The sequence below is a fragment of the Capsicum annuum genome, chromosome 4, assembly GCF_002878395.1.
Source record: "Capsicum annuum cultivar UCD-10X-F1 chromosome 4, UCD10Xv1.1, whole genome shotgun sequence".
Classification (NCBI taxonomy): domain Eukaryota; kingdom Viridiplantae; phylum Streptophyta; class Magnoliopsida; order Solanales; family Solanaceae; genus Capsicum; species Capsicum annuum.
In genome coordinates this window covers 133,190,843-133,201,125 of record NC_061114.1, presented here as the reverse complement: position 1 = coordinate 133,201,125, position 10,283 = coordinate 133,190,843, and positions in this window count along the sequence as shown.

Genomic DNA, 10,283 nt, shown 5'->3' with positions numbered 1-10,283 from the left:
GGAAACCTAGACATCACAGGGTACTACACTAATGCTAGTCGTTTATAGAAGGAGTTGAGTGCTTTGGATGAAAGTATCCAGTACACATTTGGGTGAATTTACGGTGAAAAATAAGATGCATAAGGATGATGAACCCCTTATCTACAATGGCTCAAGCCTTCTCTATCCTTGTTCAGGAGAAAAAACAAAGAGAAGAGTTATTGGTTGGATTCATTTAAAATCAACCTCTTTGTCTGCTAGTATTACCTACTCTATTGGTGCTGGAAGCTCAGGTTATAGACACATTGGTGTGAGTTATAGCATTATATCTTTTTGGACAAATTATGTACCTACTCATACACCTTACAGAAATGGGGGAAAAGTCCTTATAGGAACACTAGTTTCTGTTCTGCTCAATTCGCAAACAAAATAAGCTTGTTTTGTAACTATTGTAAGAAGACAAGTCACATTAAAGCCAAGTTCTATAAGATAAATGAATTTCCTCTTAACTTTAATTTTACCAAAGGGATAAATGTAGGATTAGCAGCAGTCAATGTAATGACAAATATTGACATCATTCTCGATAAAGATACTAGAACATATAACAAACATGGCAGTAAGTGTCAACAAAGCTTAACTATAGAACAATACAACCGTCTTTGACCTTATTGGAAAATGTCCATGTGAAAGGAAACGGCAACTTTCAGGATCTTGTATAATCAATAAATGACCTTATCAGTGGTCATAGAATTGTGAACCTTGTAGGTATCTTAGCATGTCATTATTCTACTGAATTTGTCTTGTAATTGTGCCTCTTTATCAGCTGATTCATGGATTATAAATTGATCAGGAGCAGTGAATCACATGACATACATAAAACCTTAATAGTTAGAATTCGATCCATAGCATATCCCTTCTTAGTTACTCTACTAAATGATTGCAAAGTTAGGGTCACAAAAATTGGTGATTCACAGTTGAGTCCAACAATGACCTTACAAAATGTATTATTTATACCTAGTTTTAAGTTCAACTTAATTTTTGTTCATTGTCTATGTTGGAACCTTGAAGTTTTGATGAATCACAATATGAATGAAACAAGTTGAATTTGATTCAAACACTTGATGATAAGGGAAAACAAGTTGAGTTGAAAAAAGAGTCCTATGTGAAGAAGGAGTTTCACTCCTAAGCATATCCTTAAGAGTCCAATGTGTGGAAGGAGAAAGATTGTGAAAATTGAAGAATTCAAAAGAGTTGGAGTTTTACTACAACTCTTAGGAGACAAGAGTTGGAATTAAAGAAGGAGTCTCACTTGAAGTAGAACTCTATGCAATGAGAGTTCTAATTAAACTAGGAGTTTGAAATAAAGAAGGACTCTTTGGAGAGTTGTGCTTAAATAGAAGATGCAACAGTCAGAATAATTCACGCACTTACAAAAGCAGAAAAGCTCAATCGACATATTGACTTCACGAAGTGCTACTCAATCACTGAAAAAACACGTTGAAGAACCTGATCCTCATTACAGAATCCAGCTAAGAGTTTTAGCGTTGATTTTTAAAGTTGTTCATTGTGTTTGAGCTATTCATGTAATATTAGTTTCAGTGTGTTATAAACTGAACTAGGAGCTAGTCTTCGAGTTGGGGAAAACTCAGAGACTTTGGGAACACATACCTTGGGAGGTGTGTGTAGTTAGGAATTAGAGTTTATAATTCCTAGTTGTTGAGTTATAGGGATTGGAGTTTATAATTCCTAGTTGTTGAGTTATAGGAATTAGAGTTTATAATTCCTATTTGTTGGTTACAAGAGTTTTGTAATCAGCTGTTGTTGAGGCTCAGAGGTTTTTAGTGAAGTTGGGGTTAAATCCTGTATAGGTGCAGGTCGTGGTTTTTTACACCTTTTGAGTCGGGTGTTTTCCACGTAAAAATTATTGTGTTCTTTACTTTCTGTTTACTGCTTCCTTGAAACACATCAGTGGAACACGTCAGACAACACGTTCCATCGATAAGCAAAAGTTAGGAGAAAATAAGAAAATCAGTAGGGCACGAATTCTTAACAGTCTATCTTAGTTTTAATATTTCTTTCTATCTTATGTAGGTACCTTCATTGAAGAATCCTCTGTTAATTGGTAGGGTAAAGAGTGGCTTTTATTACCTCTGTGCAAGCTGTCATAATTGCTCTCATCCTTCTTGTTCTTCAACTATTTCTCATTAATTACCTATTGTGTCTTCTACTACTTTTCCATCTGATATATCTTCTCATCAGTTACCTATTGTGTCTTTTTTTGTCTTAGCATCATCTATATGTTCATCTATATTGCATTTGTCTCCATTGTCTGCATTGAACAAACAAGTTATAGTTCCATACTCTAGTTCACTTGTAAGAATCACACCTCCAAGCAATAAACTTACTTACAATTGGACTATTTCTCCCTTTTCAGATTTCACGTACACTTTATGTTCTCATGACTCTCATGCTTCACTTTTGTCTCATGAAAATTGTGTAGACCACTTGTGGAAAACCAGGATAGGCCATGTGCCCTTTAATAAAATTAGAGGGATAAGCACTATACCTATTTTTTGCCTCTAAATAGCATTTCACCTCTACTATTTGTTTCTTGGCTAGGTATACCAGACTTTCCTTTCCTAAAAAATCACCTCACTAATGCAAACATTTGTTTGATCTCTTGCATATTGACCTGTGAGGGCCTTACCGCACACCAACTCACAATAACCAAAGATACTTCCTAAATATAATTGATGATTTTAGCAGATGAACATGGACATAACTTCTAAATTGCAAAAGCAATATGCTACAGACTATTAAGGCACATGTTTCCTAGATAGAAAACCTGTTCAGCAACACGGTGAAGTCTGTCACAACTAATAACGGACTATAATTCAAAAATATTGAAGTATCTTTTTTCTGCAAAGTAAAGACACAATACACCAAAATACTTGTCCCTATACACCACAACAAAATGATATTGTAGAAAGAAAACACAAGCATCTTCTTACGACATCTACGACCTTATTGTATCATTCCAAAGTCTTTTTAAAATACTGAGGAAAATGTATTCTAACATCTGCATACTTTATAAATAGGCTTCTTAGCACAACACTCAGAAACAAGACACCTTTTCAGATCCTATACAGTAAAAAACCTACTTATTCACACCTTAAATTCTTTGGATGCCTTTGCAATGCTATCACACTTAAATCTCACAGAGAAAAGTTTGAACAAAGGACCACATCTTATGTGTTAATTGGATATCCATTCAATACTAAAAGGTACGAGTCTTGTATTTAACCAGTAAGAGGATACACATTTTCAGGGATATTATGTTCTATAAGAATATATTTCCTTTTGCTTTATGTTTTACTGATACTAGTTTTTATTTTATTTTAAGAAAACTTGATCGTACTTCTGAATCTATAAGTCCCAGTTTCAATGTTTTTGATAAAGTCATATGTTAGATGAGACTATTGCTCATGATACTATTTCACACAGTCCTACTACTTCATCTGCACCATATATTTCTTCACAATCACATACTTCATCACATATAAACCTTTATGTCACCCACCCTACCACTTCATCAACATTAGTAGATACCCCCTATTAACAATTGGTACTATATCCACCCAAACACTTAGGAGATCTAGTAGATCACATAACATACCTTTCTATTTGAAAGACTGCCTACAAGTTGCCTGCACAACATACCTTACTTACGTACTTTTCACATGATAGTCAACAGTTAATGAGACACATCATATGAAGAGGCAAGCTTATGTCTAGCCTGGCAAGCATCCATGACACTGGAATTTAAAGGCTTATATGCAAATAACACTTGGGACCTAGTTCCTTTCCTGTAGAAAAGAAAGCCATAGGATGTAAACTGATATACAAAATCAAACATAAAAATTAACGGATCTATTGAGAGGTATAAGAGCACACTTGTAGTGCAAGGATACACACAAGAAGTAGGCATTGACTATACAAAGACCTTTTCACCAGTAGTCAAGATGACTGTAGTAAGAACACTTATTGGCCTGATAGTTGAAAGAGTCTGGGAGTTGTACCAGCTTGATGTGAATAATGTCTTACTTTATGGTGGTCTTAATAATGAAGTATATATGACTCTACCATAAGGACTAATGGTTAGTGACAAAACATAGTCGGCAAACTAAACGAGACCCTATATGGACTAAAATAGGCAAGTAGAAAATAGTATGAAAAATTGGCTACAACATTATACTCAAGGAGCTACTCTCATTCCACCAGTGACTGTTCACTATTTCTTAAGAAAGATGAAGAATGTAATGTATTTGTTGCTATGTATATTGATGACATAATAATTTCAGGAACTGATTTAGCAGAGATACAATCCTTGAAGTTTTTTGCATGACTAATTCAAGATTAAAAATCTGGGATAACTAGACTATTTCTTAGGTCTAAAAATTTTTTGTAAAGAAGAGGGACTATTGATTTCACAATAAAAATTTATCACAGACTCAATCAAAGAGTTTGATTGCTCAGGCTATAGCACCATAATTACACCTCTTGATCCTAACACAAAACTTAATTCAACTAAGGGACAACCTTTAGTTGACCTAGCCTATTACAAGAAACTAATGGGAAAGCTGAACTTCCTCACTCACACAATGATAGACATCACATATATTATTCAAAATTTAAGTTAGTTCCTACAAACACCAAGAGATCCACACCTTAAAGTTGCATATCATGTGTTAAGATATTTGAAAGGTGACTCGAGTCAGGGGATTTTCTTTTCAAAGAATGCAAATTGTAGGATTACAACTTACTATGACTCAGATTGGACAACATGTTGTGTTTCTAGAAAGTTTGCGAGTGGGTACATGGTGTTCATGGGTGACAGTCCCATTGGATGAAAATCAAAGAAGCAAACCACTGTATCTTTATCATCAACAGAATTCAAAGTTGTAAGGAAAATGGTTGGGGAGCTAGTCTGGTTAGAAAGATTGTTGAACATGAACCATGCACCTTTCCCAATATCAGTGTTTGTGATATTCAAGCAACTATCCATATATGCATAGTTTATGAACGTACCAAACACATAGAGGTGGATTGTCCTTTTGTTAGAGACAAGTTATAAGAGGGGATCATTTTTCTTCAACATCTTTCCACAACTGAGCAACTAGCTAACATTCTAATCAAGACAATAAGTGGACCCAAACATTCTGAGATTTTACACAAATTGTCAATAAAATATCTCACCTCTTACGTGAGGTGAGGTGTTGAGATCGATAAGTTAGTTAAATTAATCCAGCTAAACTTAAGTTAGTTAGGGTGAAATTTTTGTAACTAACTTAGTCAGCTAGAATAGATATTTTTTCCTTCTCTGGTTCTATTATTAGTGTGTGCGTATATATATACATTGCAACAAGATGGATGAATTGATAATTTTCATTCTCCACTTTATTGTTCTCTCATGGAGTGAAACTTCATCTTCTCCATACGAGCTTTCATGGATTTTTAGCAGAAACTCTTAGCTCCAATTCTTCACTTTCACATTCAGTATTCATTGTTGTTTCCAACTCTTTATCTCCTTTCTTCCAACAAAAATTTACTTTTCTTGATTCATATCGATGCTTATTATTGTTGAAGTAGAGCAAAATTATGCAATTTAACCATCTTTATCATGGTGTGATGCCGAATTTCTATTGGATGTGCTTGGGCTATAGATATAGTCGACATCTCTTTATTTGATCGCTATAAAACAACCTCGGGCCAAATATGATACATATATACTCCTATTTTCCTTTTGAAATGTTTAAATTTTCAATCCTTATCGAAATTAGCAAATGCTAAGTTTTGCTCCTTTACTATGTCAAAAACATTTTAAAACTGAATTATCATGGGCTTTGATAGAAGATACTAGGATAGAAATTGAAGATGGTGAACTTTTAAAGGAAGTTTTTGAATTCAAATGAGCAAGTAAAAAGTCAATCTTTTGTCACTACATGATTATATATAGCATTATTGTTTAGTGCAACACATTTTTTCTTTACTTTGATATATTTTGATGGTGCCTTATTATTATTTTTAATATTTCTTTTGACATTTATCCATGTTGAATAGGACTACGGTTCAGTTTCTTTGAGAGACTACATTGTGCGAACATGAACTGTAATAGCTTTTGACTACGATGCCTGCAAGTGATGATACTTTGTTCCTGTGTTGAATTAGTATGACATTACAGTGATGGTATTTCATGATTTATACTTAAGTGAGATATTTCTGGGAAAGTAGTTGATAGTTAAATTAAGTCACTTTATAAATTTATAAGCCCTAATAAAGTTGACAGGAAAAAAAAGTAGGAATTGAATACCAAACCTCTTGGATTTGACTTAATGAATAGGTACAAGAAATCTTGAATTGTTTCTTTTTAATGAAACTTGTTTATAAGCATAAAGAAATTGAATCATGGCCAGAAATAATTTGCTAGAATATAGTGGCAAGTTAAGAGACCGAAAATGATATTATTCAGTTTGATGTGAAATTTATTGCTGTAAAGAACACACCTTCTATTTTACAAAGTAGTTGACACACAACGATGTTGGATTTGGCTCAAATATACTGGATATGAATCTTTTTTTGCAACAAAATCAAAATTTGAAAATCAAGCTACGATATGCTAAAGAATAGAGCCATACTCATATGTGTCATCAAGACAGGATTGAGTAGTATTTTGATGGTTGATTAATTTTTTTTAGGTAAATAATGGAATGGTTTTTTGATAGTTTAACTCTTTTCTTTTTTTTTATATTAGATCGGGTGAGTAGAAGTGTGGGGTTAGATTAGAGTTACTTTTTAGAAAATAAGAATGTAAGGTATTATGTTGTTTGTGAGATCTACTCAATTAGAAAGGCTTTAGGCTGAAAAATAAAAATATCCTATTGTATGCTCTTATTTAATGAACTCGAAAGAACTCTCAACAAAATAATTATTTTTTAGGCATTGCAAAGTTTGTCGTCTAATGCTGACATAGTGACACTTGAAAAATATTTAAAGTATATGAATGTCAGTTACTGAAATTGATCTATTTATTTAATTTATTGATTAGATAAGTTTTCATCCTTTACAAGAAAATAATAAGTATTTCATTGATCATTGTATTTTGTAAAGATGTTTTTGTACTTCTGGCACACTTTAAAAAATAGTTAGAACATAATGTGATTTTATATAATATAACATGTATTTCACCATTTAAAAAATGATAATCTCACTCCCCCTATCCTTCACAATTTATTTTTATTGTAATTTAATTGAGTGAACATGTGAATGAAAAGAAAATATATTACATACCGCTAGGCGTCAACACGTGCTATTTTTAAAAATACTTGAAGTACAATCTAAATTCATTTGTGGTGATGTTGATCAATCATTCAGAACTATGAAGCATGATTTTGCTACTTACAAAAGTTTTAATGTTTTGAATTTACCAGTAAATTAGTGTACCGCTTTATTTTAAATTTCTTCAAACAAGTTTTCTTTAACCACGTAAAATTATTTGATGATATTGGTAGATATCTTTATGTACTTGTATGTCACGCTTTATTTTAGATTGATTCTTAAAAATTGTTTCTCCTATAATATGAAATGCTAGTATTTCAAGTGTCTATCTTTATTCATTCAACATTCAACAATTAAGCAGATTGTGGCATAAGCAAAATAAGATATTTATTCAAACACTTCCACAGTAACATTAACAAAGACAGATATATATAATTTCTCTGAACTTTGACTATATTAAATAGAAATTTATACTATCATGATTGCTTAGGGGCATAAGAATATCAAATCTTTAAATATTAAAGTACCTCTAAATATGAATACAGAATAGTATCTTACTGAAACGAACAATGACTGTTGGATTATTGCTCAAAATATTTTTACTGCAATATTGGACATCATGTGAATTCCCTTGTTGAATGTCAAAATTAAAAATACAATCATGAGATTATAAGCTTCTGTTATGTTTATGATCAACATGCTTTGACTCCGCCAAAGACTATGTGCTTATGATGGTTCTTACTTGCTGCAAAATAGGTGAATTAATAGGTTACAAGGAGCTTAACATGTAATAAAATAGAAAAACCAGGATATGAATTGCTTAAACTTATGTGATGATTTAGGTTTTTGAATTATTTATGAAGCACTTGATGGACTTAAGGTCAATAGAAAAACTCTTTACAAATTTTCAAATATGGCTGAATGTTGCAAAGATGACAAATAATTTGTGTTCTCCTAATAAATAAACTTGATCTCCTGTTCAATGTTGGTTAAAAATAATGAAGTCCAATCGTGAAAGTGAAGATCTTAAAACATATGATCATTAAGAATGTTATAAGCATAAGTTGTGAACTGAAAAAGACTTAAATTTTAACATTGGAGATGCTTGAGAATTAAGACAGTTGTGCATAAACAAAAGTAAAGTACCAATTATGTGCAAAATCTTCATGACAACTTGACTTCAATATCCTCAAATTCCAAGATCGAAAAGGATAATGAAGTTGAAGTGGTACCAACAACTTGTGCACTCAAAGAAAAAATGAGAAAGCATGTCGATTTCACAAAACAAACTACGTTTGAACATAAAGAATCACATAGTTGTGGTAGCATCTTCCCAAAATAAGTGCTTCCTTAATTTCCATTCCTCTTCTTTTGGGTGCTTTTATTTCTTAATTCTATTGTAAATGTAAACTTTTCTCTTGTTTAAATGTATATCATTGTTTGGTTGAAGTGGTAATATATTGTCAAAATCAGTCGAGATCGGCTGATAGAAATTGAATTTTTTATGAGAAACTAACTACGTTGAAGAAGGAAAAAGTTGTTTTCAAATTGTTGTATTAAAAGGAAAAGAAACAGTTCATAATGAGTATTGGTTGGGTATTTACAGACTGTCACAAATAATTCTAGAAGCTTCTAATTGTCCTAACCAACTAACTTAGTCGGCTGCAACTAATCTTCAATATAACAATAACAAAACTATAGTAACAAATTCAATGGAACAGTAAACATAACTAACTCCTAACCGTGTACAACTAACTTCTAATTGTGTATATTTTAACACTCTCCCTCAAGTTGAAGGGTGCAAAATATTAAGCACATCAAGATTGCTTAATAAATGATGATATTGATCTTGAATAAGGCCCTTGGTGAGTATATCAACCACTTGATGTTGAGTAGGAACTTACACAGTCTTTGCCAACCCTAGTTTAATCTTGTCTCCGATGAAATAACAATCAATCTTTATATATTTTGTTCTTTCATGAAAGATAGGATTAGCTACTAATTGAATAGCAGACTTGTTGTCACTCAGAATGGTGATAGGTTTGATGACATGGACATTTAACTAAGTAAATAAACATTCTAACCAGGAGATCTCTGCTAATTCTGAAGCCATACTCTTATATTCTACCTTAGTTGAGCTCCTAAATACTGTTTGCTTCTTCTTGGACTTCCAAGACACTAAGGATCCTCCAAAATATATCACATACCTAGTAATTATTCTCATATGTTAGGGAATGCAACCCCATTTGAATCACATCAACAAGTTAACTCTGTAGTGGTCTGAGTCTTCAGACATATGCTTTGACCTATATTGGCTTTTAGGTACTTGACTACTCTGTTAGCTACTTTCAAATAAGACTTCTTTAATTGCTGCATAGACTTACTTATGGTCTGCACAATATAGTTGATAGCTAGCGCAGTAATAGTAGCATACATGACTTTCCAACAAATCTTTCATAAGATATATCATCTTTAAGAATGACATCTCCAGCTGCACCAGTAGCTCTATCAGACTCTACTAAAGTCAACTTGGCATTACTCTAATGGTGTAACAACTGGTTTTGCACCAGCAAGTCATATCTCAGATATAAGTTTCAGGATATACTTTCTCCATTTCAGTATAACTCCCTTATTAGATCTCAGTACTTCAATACCTAAAAAATATTTTGTAATACTCCAAAATTCCAAACCAATGATAGAGCCATGTTTCAAGCTCATACAAAGTACATTATAAATCTTTTGTAGTTTTATGAGTGAGTTTGATGTATCTTAAGGCTTCAAGTAAATTTCAGCTATTAGAAGAATTAAAATATTCCTTACCAATTGAGTTTTCGGGAAGAATGTTGCTTTAGTCAACTTCAAATGAGAATATATTTTATTTTACTCAGAATTTTTCAGCTTAAGAACCACGAAATGGTAGGAAATTGAATTAGTTTTCTAGCCATACCAATTTCGCCTAAATTCGATAC